Source organism: Cryptomeria japonica, chromosome 8 (genome assembly GCF_030272615.1).
Source record: "Cryptomeria japonica chromosome 8, Sugi_1.0, whole genome shotgun sequence".
NCBI classification, from domain to species: Eukaryota; Viridiplantae; Streptophyta; class Pinopsida; order Cupressales; family Cupressaceae; genus Cryptomeria; species Cryptomeria japonica.
Window position 1 is genome coordinate 463,882,420 of NC_081412.1, and position 11,864 is coordinate 463,894,283.

Consider the following 11,864-nt stretch of genomic DNA (forward strand, 5'->3'; position numbering starts at 1 on the left):
GTTCAAATTTATGATCACATTGGTTCAATGAAGGCACAAGCCTACAATTACAATGGGCCAACATTGGTTTGAACTTTGGTGGGTACAACACCACCACCACTTGACCAACATGCTATGGGAGGAACCCTGGGATTTGGAGAATTTGAAGGCATTTATTCGTGGTTTTTCTTTAAAATATTCATGGTGGTCATTTTTTTAATTTTTGGGGTGAGGGTGGATAATCAAACCTTTTTTTCATTTATATTCAAGAATTAAGGAGTATTCATACTACCAAATTTGGTGGCAATGGGCGTATGCGCTTAAGCTCTACAAATAATTGACTTCTTATAACTTAGGGTTAGAGATTGGTGGTATCCAATCCACCAAATTCACCTAGCATATGATCCTAACCTCATCCCTTACTTATTGCACCCATGAGGAATTTAAAGCTTCATAGATGGTGTAATGAAATCATAATTATTTGGTTTTAAATTAAAAATTTACAAAACTATATTAAAACATGAAATTTAATATTTGAGAGATAAAATTGACTATTCTAACTACTTAATTTATTGAATAACATTGAAGATAAGCTATGCCTTTAACAATTTAGTTAAAATTTAAAATATTGGTGACAAGCTTCTATTTATGGTAAACTTAGTTTTATCAACATTCTAGTTTAGTAATTTAGTTAGCTTTGTTTGACTGGATTAGAGATTTATTGTTATTTGTTGATTTAGGAAGCAACCTTATGACCTTGATGATGGAACCATTTTTGTGAAGCAAGGGTCCCATGAGAAGAAGAAAATTATGCTACATAATAAGTTAGAATCTTGTGCAAGAAAAGGAGCCCCTATTTTTCAGATTTTAGATTGTAGATTTTAGAGGTTTTCTTTAGAGGGGCTGAAATTTTCAACCACTAGCTTTTTAAAATTTTAATGCTAGGTATCAATCATCTACAATTTTTTAAAATTCGCATCAATATAATTTTAGATTTAGCTATACAATGGTAGATTTAACTAAAATGGTTGTTGCCAAATATTAATCTTAAAGCCGCCATCTTTGTGAAAATTTTGGAGCTTAAAGTTTAAGCTTGCACATTATAACAAAATTCATGGGACCACCTACTTATGAAAGCTAAAAATTCTTACCAACACAGATTGAGATATTTTGGGAAGCCCCTCCTAGGACCACTACCTTGGATCAACTATATTTTGCTTACCCGGTGTTACTAATTTCTACAATTTTATTTTTTGAAAATGAAGAAAAGTGAAATGATATGCATGCTTTAAGAATAAGTATTTGAAAATATCTAAAATAAAAACAAGTGTCATAGATTTTAATAATGTGTCATTGTCTAAAATTTATTGAATGTAGGCAATGTATATAACATTAATAATTGAATGTATTAGATTTCTAACATCAAATGTTAGATGTCAAGGTGTCCCCCCACCCTTATATTCATTAAAACCCCTATATTCAATAAAATGAATATATTTGATGTATAATTAATTTTAAAAATATTTTTTTATTGCAAATAATTAATTCTAAATATTTTTTATTTAAAAGAATAACAAAAAAATATACAATTTAAAATCGTATTAAATTTATTTTTGATTAATTATAAATTATACTTTTTTATTAGGGGTAAAAGTGAGTTTGTGATAGGGCTAAAACCTTCTAAATGGGCTAGAAATGAAAGAGAGAGCTTAAAAGATATAAGAACAAAAAACAAGGCTCTATGAGAGGTGGAGTCTACAATAACCACAAACAACAACAAAAATAACAAACCATCAACAATAGAGCATAAAGCACAAACTAAAATGAATAAGATTGCATAACAGACATTGTTTTGAGACCATTCATTGCCTCCCACTTGTGAAGGAAATTCAAACGATCTTCCAAGACCTCATTATCAAAATCAAGATAACAATTTCTCTTTTTTAAAGTTTATGGGAATGATTTCTCTTGATGGGCCTCTCACTCATAACCGACTAATTCCTCTTGAGTAAGCTATCATGATGAAAGGAAGCAAAGGTGTGGAAAATTCTTCTTAACACTAATCTAGTTGGGGAGATGACACAAATTTTCTTACAAATCTTAAATTGTTACAAAATAAGAAACACAAATAGAAGAAGATATACAATATGCAAATAGATTAACAACAAACACAAGATATATCACAAAGAAAACTCTTTCAGGAGAAAAACCTCATAGTCCAAAAGCTGCCCAATATATTATTCAAAAATCAACAACAAAATACAATATACTTGCAGAGAAAGCTTCTCATAGAAGTATCACCAACCAGAGATTGGAGGTAACTCAATAGGTATAAGACTCTTACACACAAACTCCATCTCATGCACCTAATATATAGGATATACAATACCGGAAACCATCAAATAGTATTACAAAACCATGAACTAAAACCAACCAAAAAAGTGGCACCCAACTTAACTCCAATCCAAGATGCCCTATGATCAGTCAAAACACACACCAACACATGTAACCCCCTTTTACATCTCATTTATGTGTCCAACGCATATTTATAATTCCTATTTTAGGAGACCTAACATTTTAACCAAGTGTCTGATTGATGAACCATTTGAAGCATTAGAGACCTCGTGAAGTGTTCTATCAAGCTATAACCTACTTCCTAATTATAGCCACTTTTAGGCCATTTTGGAGCCTATAAGGCCTTCAAAACTAACTTCAAAACTTTCAATCACAACCTAGTGCAAAAGGCATTCCAAACCTAGTCATGATGTGATCCTATAAGAACATGATTATCACCATGGTGGTATATTCCTTGCAAGTGACAACTTTAGTCCATCGTGTACAATAATTTGTTACTACCAAAATAAATCTGTCTTATAGAAGAATGGGTTTTAATCATACCTATGAATTTGAGGACCCATTGAGTGAATGGGCATACCTCATATACAAGTTGTAGTGGAATTATTGCATTTATTTCTTTAAGTTCACTAATTTGGAACATGTGGCATGCATTTAAACATTGATAAGTATCCTTAAATAAGGTGGGAAAATAATAACCAACCCTCAATACTTGACGTTTTATAGATTCAATTAACCTATGTCCTATCTTGAACTTGTGATAAATTTTGATAATTTGAGTGGCTTCAACTTTATCCAAGAATCTCAAGGAAACCCCTTTGTAGTCATTTTTGCAGATAAATCCAACTTTGATCATGTATTTACTACTTTTCTTGACCTCTTACTCGCTTCATAGGATATATCTCTAATTCAAATGCTTGTAAAATGGCCATGCATTTTCCTCTTCTATCACCTAACTTGTTCTACATTAGCATCAACTTCACTACTTAATCAATGACTGTTGCATTAACTTTTCTCCATAGGATATCATTTTTAAATTTATTTATTGCAGTTTCAAAGGAAAATGCTTGCTTATCTTGGTCTTGATATCTCCTTTCTACATTCTTAAAATGGGAGCTCCTAAAAGGAATAGATTTATCATTCCCATCTTCTACCTTATGTGTCAATACACTGACACATGAATGCTCTATAGGAAAAGATGTAGATATTGAATGGCTTTGTATAATTTGAGATAGGAAGTATATGTGCATTAACTATGGATTCTTTAATCTATTCAAAATCCTTCTTGTCCTTAGAATTCCTTTCAATATTTGCATCCTTCTTTAACATATCATTCAACAGATACATAATTTTTATGATTTCCTAACAAAGTTAATATTTCCAACAACAAAAAAATCAATTCTTTCTTACCATTGGGAAAACATAACTCCAATGTGGCCTCTAATCTTTTAGGGTCAAACAAAATATACTTTTCTAAATTACCTTCAATGGCCCCAATGATGCACTTCTTGGGATTCAAAGAGATGCCTAATTTTTTGCATCGTTGGAGGATATTATGCAAATTTGCAACATGATTAGTGCTATTTTTTGAAAATATAGTGAGATCATCCATATAAATTATTATGCACTTACTAATCAAACCTTTGAATGCAATGTTTATATCTCTTTTTAAACTAGCTCCTACATTGATGAGGCCAAAAGACATCCTCCTATATGTGAACATACCCCACTTGGTAGTAAAAGTCATATTCAATCTAACCTCTTCTTAAAACAATATTTGATTTTATCCTAAATACCCATCCAAAAATGATATAATATGGGATCCATTTGTCTAACCCTCTTTTTGGACCTTGATATGACTTGCTATTATTATTATTATTATTATTATTATTATTATTATTATTATTATTATTATTATTATTATTGGGCAAAAGTGGCAAGCCACTGATATACATATAGATAAGAAAACTGATTCAAGAGCTCAATGGGGAAAGAATCAGGAAGAAAACCCTATATCCTTGCTCAGATACAATGAAAAAAGGAAAAGGGACTATGAGAAGAAGCCCCCCGGATTCGGAGAGATAGATAGGGTATGCCCGCATAATGAACCTCTTAGGGGCCAAAATTGGAGTAACAGGTCGAGACAGGACCAGAGGAAACCATAAAAAAAAACTGACCCCCACAACCGGTTGTCGTGGGGACTGAGAAGAGGGAATCTAATTGTCAGAACACTAAAGAGCTGCCACAACCGGTTTCTGGTTATGTTGTACCGGTACTTTGATACCGGTCTGTTGTCTTCATGACCGGTTCATAAAAAAGAAAAGCATCCTGATGTCATGGAAATGGGGACAAGGCAACAACAAAGTTCAATGTTAATAAGTTAGTTTCAACCATAAAAACAAAACAAAGAACTAAAAACCATTCCAAACATATCAAGAGAGATTTCAAAAAGCATGAAAGAAGTTTAACAAAATAAAAGAAAGGAGAAGAGCCTCCCTAAGATGCTTCCATGATGCCTTTTGATGCTTCTCCCTTGTTTCTCTCCTCTCCAAGTCCCAAATGAGTGTAGCTCTCAGCTTTTAGCACTAGCCATGGATGCCATATGGAGATTCAAGATGGTTGAATATGATAAGCAAATACTATGCAAGAGTAGATAGTGATGCTATGAAAAAGCTCTATGCTAATGCCAATATAACAACAATACTCTAAAATGCTTCGTTTTGCTTGAGGAGAAGGGTTCTATTTATAGAAGAAATGGGGAAATGAAGGGTTAAGATTGAATGGTTTAATCAAGGGCCAAGTTTGAAAGTTGGGGATCCATGTGCACAATTGGCACCAATAAAATGGTGACAAGTGTCAACATAGGATTGGGTTGAGAGAAGAGGTTGGAGGCATTAAAGGCCTGAGAAGACCTCATGGTTATCTAGAAGGTAAGGGTCAAGTCTAAATTAAGATTACCCATTGGATTAAGAGTTAATCCAAGGATAAACCTTTGTGCAAATGATTAAGAGATAATCATGGTCAAAGCATTAAAGGCTTGATGAGACCTTTGGGTTGGGTAGAGGTTGAGTCAAAACAAATGTTTTAACCATGTGGGAGGGTTTGAGGTAACCATTAATGGTTATTGGAGACTTTGGGGATTAAGTGGTTGAAGGTTGAAAGCCTTCAATGGTTATCAAAGACTTTGAGGGTTAATTTGTTGAACACACAAAGCATTAATTGCTTTTCAAAGACTTTGGAGTCTTTGAGAAGTGACTCCAATTTGCTTAGGAATGTGACAATATTTAGGGGATGGATTAGGCTAATTAGGAAGGGTTTAGAAGAATCTAGAAGGGGTTTAGGCATACAAGTGGATTTTGTAGGAAAATGCAAGTGGGAGAAATTTTGGTATTTTCAATTAAAATAAAATCATTTATTTCAATTAAATGGTGTAATTTGCATTTGGATAAATATTCAAATAAATATTAATTTATTTAAATGAGAAAAATGAAGATAAAACATTAAAATGCTTGAAGACTTTGAGGGAAACCATTAAAGGCTTGAAGACTTTAAGGAAAACCATTAAAGTCTTAAGAAGATTATAGAAGGAAGCCATCAAGTTTGAAGACTTTAAAGCCATCAAGTTTGAATACTTTAAGGGAAACCATTAAAGGTTTCAAGTGGGTGAGGATAAATAGGATTTTAAATAAATAATTTATTTAAAATAGTTGTGCAACTTGCTTTTGTAGGAAAATACAAGTGGGTGGAGGATAAAGGTGATTTAAATAAATTATTTATTTAAAATAATTGTGCAACTTGTATTTGTAGGAAAATGCAAGTGGGTGGAGGATAAAGGTGATTTTAAATAAATGATTTATTTATTTAAATGTGAGAGGTGGGATTTTGGGGGTTTTAAATAAATATTAATTTATTTAAATGTGAGAGAAGATTTAATTAAATAAATATGATTTATTTATTTAATTAATGGTCTGAATTTGGTTAAGTGAATTAAATCAAATAAATTGAATAATTTATTTAATTAATAGAAGAATAGGGTTAAGATGAATTCATTAAATATTAATTTAATTAATTATTAATTGATGGTTAAATAATCAAATAAATACTAAGTATTCATTTAATTAAGTGGACAGATTTATGTGACTACATTTGCCCCTCTTTGAGACGGTGCGGTTTATCACGTCGTTTCAAAGAAAGAAAAATAGGTGTGAAGAAATGCCCCATAAAATGTAAATTTAATGGGTGGTATGCCCCCTCGAGAGATGGGCCGAATGTTTGTTTTTTTGTTTTTTTTAAAAATCGGGCGATCTCTCGAAAAAGAATGAAAAGTGGAGGGGAGGTAGAATAGAAGAAATTAGAACTAATGATGAAAGAATGGGAGAAAATGGAGTGAATATGAAGAAACAACAAGCCAGCGAGTACCCTGAGGTCATGCAAGAGATACATAGCAGATTTAGTGTGGGGTTTTGATTGATGTTATACAATTGATCAAAATTGGTTGGACAATCTGGTGCAATCGGTTGAATTGCCCCGGTCAAGTCAAAGCGTGACAGTTGATGTCAGTTGGTCGCTTGGACATGATAAAGTCTGAGTAAGTGAATCAAAGTGACCTGATGGTGACTTAGACAATTGATGTAATTGCCCGATGAAGTCAAGGTATATGAAGCAAAATACTCGTTGAGACGTAGACAATTGATGTAATTGTCCGTTGGATTGTGTTTGATTGGTTGATCAATTGATAGTGTGTGCATGTGATGGATGGTTGTGGGGAATCATGGCAGCCCCGTTGAGACTAGGTCATTATGATAAATGTCTGATGTAGTCTAGGATTACCATGATCGATTACCTGTTGAGACCCGAAGATACTTGATCAGAGTATCTGTTGATAGTCTAGGTGTGTGGGAGTCGATGTATCTGTGTAGACAGAGTAACTGGCTTAATTTTGTGGATGAGTGAGGATGGGAAGTGATGAAGGGATTAGGATGATGTTGACGATCAAGATAGGGAGGGTGAGGGGGGATTTGATGTTAGATAGAAGATATGGAGGACTTATGACTCATTCCTATGGAAGAAGAGGAAAATAGAGTATGCATTATTATGACTATGTATGCATGATATGCAGCTATTATGAATGTATGGATGGTTGGAATGCAACGAAATGCAGTATATATAGATGAGATGGAATGACGATCCATAGTGCTCTATTTTCATCATTGAGCTTTAAAATGTTGGAAGAGAATACAAGCATCTTGACATAATGATTCAAGATGACCAGAGTATTTCTTACATGGATTTGATATAGCAAGTTAATAAAAGCAACTTGATATAATGGATCAAGTTGACCTGAGTATTGCTTGCGGAACAGACAAGGATTATCTCCGTTCATGCATGACTTGGAACGTCCTCCTTGATCTTAGGCTGATCATATCCTGAGACAAGTGCATACCGTAATAAGAGATAAAACCTTTATCCAGTTTGGATGAGGAGGAACCAAAAAATGAGCATTGTACCTACAAACAAACAATATATACATAAAGAATAAAGAATATGGATCCTTGGTAATGGTTCATGCTCATATGGTCGAGGTATACGCTGTAGTCAGCAAGCCGTAATGATCTATGACTGCATTTTGCATAAGATCATGTAGCTTGGTGAACTTCCCACGTAGACACCATTAGTACATGCCCCAGTACTTCATCGGAAGTAATGCGCAAACGATACAAAACAATGCTGAAAGATCCCGATATAGATAAACAAATGATTGTACTCATAAATCAACCAAGTATTTGATAGCTTAACATAATTTTCTTGTCAAAGAAAATGTCATCTTGTCTTTGTTTTGATAAGGAAGGATGCATCCTTGTTTAAGACAGTTGGGATTGTTGATGTTGATTGTGTTGGTCGAGTGATAAGTGGTCATTTGTGTGAGTATTTTGTATCTGATCGGATGAATATGTACAAGGTGTTGTCATGTTTTTTGGGTGATTTTCGATGGTTTTTCGATGTTTTTGGATTTTGTGTAATAGTTTTTGAATGTTTGTGGATTTTGTGAGTCATTTTTGAATGTTTTTGATATTTTGCGAGACATTTTTGAATGTTTTTGTATTTTGCGAGACATTTTTGAATGTTTTTGTATTTTGCGAGACATTTTTGAATGTTTTTGCCAATGAATCACCAGTAATGTAGAATCCACTTCCATCATCTAGATTGTAAGGGCATTGCCCCCAAGTTGGACATGATTTATGAAAAAGCGGGATGCTAGACGCATGAAGTACTTTCTTGGATGACAGATCAAATAACAAGCCATGGTTAGATGGATGGATGTGTGTATATATGAATGTGATCGCAATGAGCCTGAAAGATACTGGAGCCATTGCCTTTACGAGTGGCGCCTGTTTGCCAGGTTTTCGCCATCGTACTTACCCAAGGTGCCACTGGAGTGGTTGTTCACCGTTTGGATGCATGATTTTTCTTTACTTTTTTGAATGTTTTTGTATTTTCTTTAGGAGATTTTTCTGAATGTTTTTGGTATTTTCTGATATGCAGGGGAGCCTGATGCCTTGTACACCTTAGGTATAAAACCGTTTGAGGTGCATGCTATTGATTGGATCTGCGAGCGGTTCTCCGTCTGATGTAGCCAACTGATATGCCCCGGACCCGAATACAACAGTGACAACATATGGGCCCAACCAGTTTGATTCAAACTTGCCTTGATGTTCTCTGTTTGGTTGGTTGCGAGGATTTTCTCGAAGAACAAGATCACCTACCTCAAATGTACGAGATCTAACTCGGTGATTGTAGCTTCTACTCATGCGCTGCTGATAGGCTTTGAGGTGATTGTATGCAGCTTGTCGCTTCTCATCTAGTAACTCTAAGTCCTGAAGACGAGACACTCTGTATGCTTCATCATCGATGAGATTGTGCAATGAAACTCGTAAGGATGGTATCTCGACCTCAATAGGTAAGATAGCTTCAGCACCATAGACCAATGAATAAGGAGTTGCACCTGTAGGGGTCCGAATGCTAGTTCGATATGCCCATAGCGCTGGATTCAATTGAACATGCCAATCACGGCCAACATCATTGACTGTCTTCTTTAGGATCCTCAATATGTTTTTATTGGATGCTTCGGCCTGACCATTGCCTTGTGGGTAATAGGGAGTGGAAAAGCGGTGTTGGATATGAAATTTCTCACAAAGCTCACGAACATCCTGATTTTTGAAAGGAAGACCGTTATCTGTGACAATGGACATGGGCACACCATACCGGCAGATGATGTAATTGAGGATGAATGAGGCGAACTGCTTGTCGGTGACTTGGGTAAGTGGAACAGCTTCGATCCACTTGGTGAAATATTCGGTGGCGGTAATAATGAATTTATGGCCATTGGATGAAGATGGATGGATTTTACCCACAAGATCAAGACCCCATTGACAAAAAGGCCATGGTGTTGTGATTGGTTGCAGTTCTTGAGCTGGTGCATGTATTAGGTCGCCATGAACTTGACATTTTTTGCACTTCCTGACAAAGTAGTAGGAATCCTTTTCCATAGATGGCCAATAGTATCCAGCTCGCATGATCTTCTTGGCTAGTGATGGACCACTTGAGTGAGTCCCGCAAATTCCTTCATGTACCTCTTCCAAAGCCTTTGTTATCTCACCTTGGTCTAGACATCGGAGGAGAGTACCATCAAGACCGCGTCGGTATAGGGTTTCGGCAATAATGGTATATCGAGCAGTTTGGCGAATGAAGGTTTTTCATTGGTTATTCGATTGGTTGGGAGGAAGGGTATGATCGCGAAGATAGGTGTAGAACTCACCGTACCATGGGGATTCAGAACCAACAAGGTGACATATCATTTCAGATTCAGGGATATCATAAGCAGGGATCCAAAGCTGTTCTACCAAGAACTCGTAGCGTGTTGAATTTTGTGGAAGATCTAGGAGAGATGCGACGGTAGCCATAGCGTCAGCAGCTCGATTCTGATCTCTTGGTATCTGCTCAAAAGTGATAGTAGTAAATGATGTCTTTAGAGTGTCCACCATTTGCTTATATGGCATGAGTTTATCATCTTTGGTCTGATATTCATCTGTTGCTTGTCGAATGACTAGTTGGGAATCACCATATACTTGCAATTCTTTTAATTTCCATTGTATGGCTAATCTGAGTCCTGTGATCAAGGCCTCATACTCTGCTATGTTGTTTGTGCATGGAAATGTGAGCCTGTAAGACTTCGGGATGCTATCACCTTGAGGTGTGATAAACAGAATGCTTGCCCCCGAGCCGTGCCTAGTGTATGAACCATCAAAGTATAATTTCCATGACTGTGCTTCTGTAATCATGAATATCTCTTCATCTGGAAAATTGGAAATGAGAGGATGATCACCTATGAGAGGTGCATCGGCCAACTAATCTGCAATAACCTAACCTTTGATAGCTTTACGGTCCACATACTCAATATCAAATTCACTTAGAATCATCACCCATTTGGCTAAGCGACCTGTCAATGCTGCTTTGCTAAGTAAATACTTGAGTGGATCAATCTTTGCAATGAGTTGCACCTTGTGTGTTAACAGATAGTGCCTCAGTTTAGTGGCTGCCAAGATTACTGCTAGGCAAGCTCGCTCAATAGGTGTGTAATTGAGTTCATAGCCCACCAGTGTGTGAGAGATGTAGTAAATAGCACACTCTTTTCCTTCTGCATTATGTTGTGCCAGTAGTACACCCAATGTTGTACTTGTTGCTGAGATATAGAGCAATAATGGTCTACTTGGATCTGGTGGCATCAGCAATGGTGGATTCATGAGATAGTCTTTAAGCGCCTGAAATGCTTGCTGGCATCTGTCATCCCACTGAAAGCGGATGTTCCTGTGTAGCAGGTGTGTGAATGGGTGACACTTATCAGCCAATTGTGCAATGAATCTGCGGATAGATTGAAGTCGTCCTTGTAGTGTTCTTAGCTTACTGATATTCTTTGGAGGTGGCATGTCCATGATTGCTTTAACCTTTGCTGGATCGACCTCAATGCCTTTGCTTGAGACAATGTATCCTAGAAGCTTCCCGGAGGTTACTCCAAAGACACATTTCTTTGGGTTGAGTCGAACATGGTATTGTTCCAGTCTATCAAAGATTTTATCTAAGATGTGGAGATGTCCTTCTCTAGTAAGTGATTTTGCTAGTAAATCATCCACATAATCTTCCATTATAGTATGCATCATGTCATGGAAGATGGTGGTCATTGCTCTTTGATAGGTCGCTCCTGCATTCTTTAGACCAAAAGGCATTACATTCCAGCAATATGTGCCCCATGGACATGTGAAGGCTGTCTTATGTTGGTCCTCGGGTGCGATCTTTATTTGATTGTATCCTGAAAAGCCATCCATGAGTGAAAGCATGGCATGTCCTGCTGTCAAATCTACTATGATGTCGATATTTGGTAGAGGGAAGTCATCCTTAGGACATGCCTTATTCAGATCTCTGAAGTCTGTACAAATGCGGATGCCCCCTTTTGGTTTGCCAACTGGTACAATGTT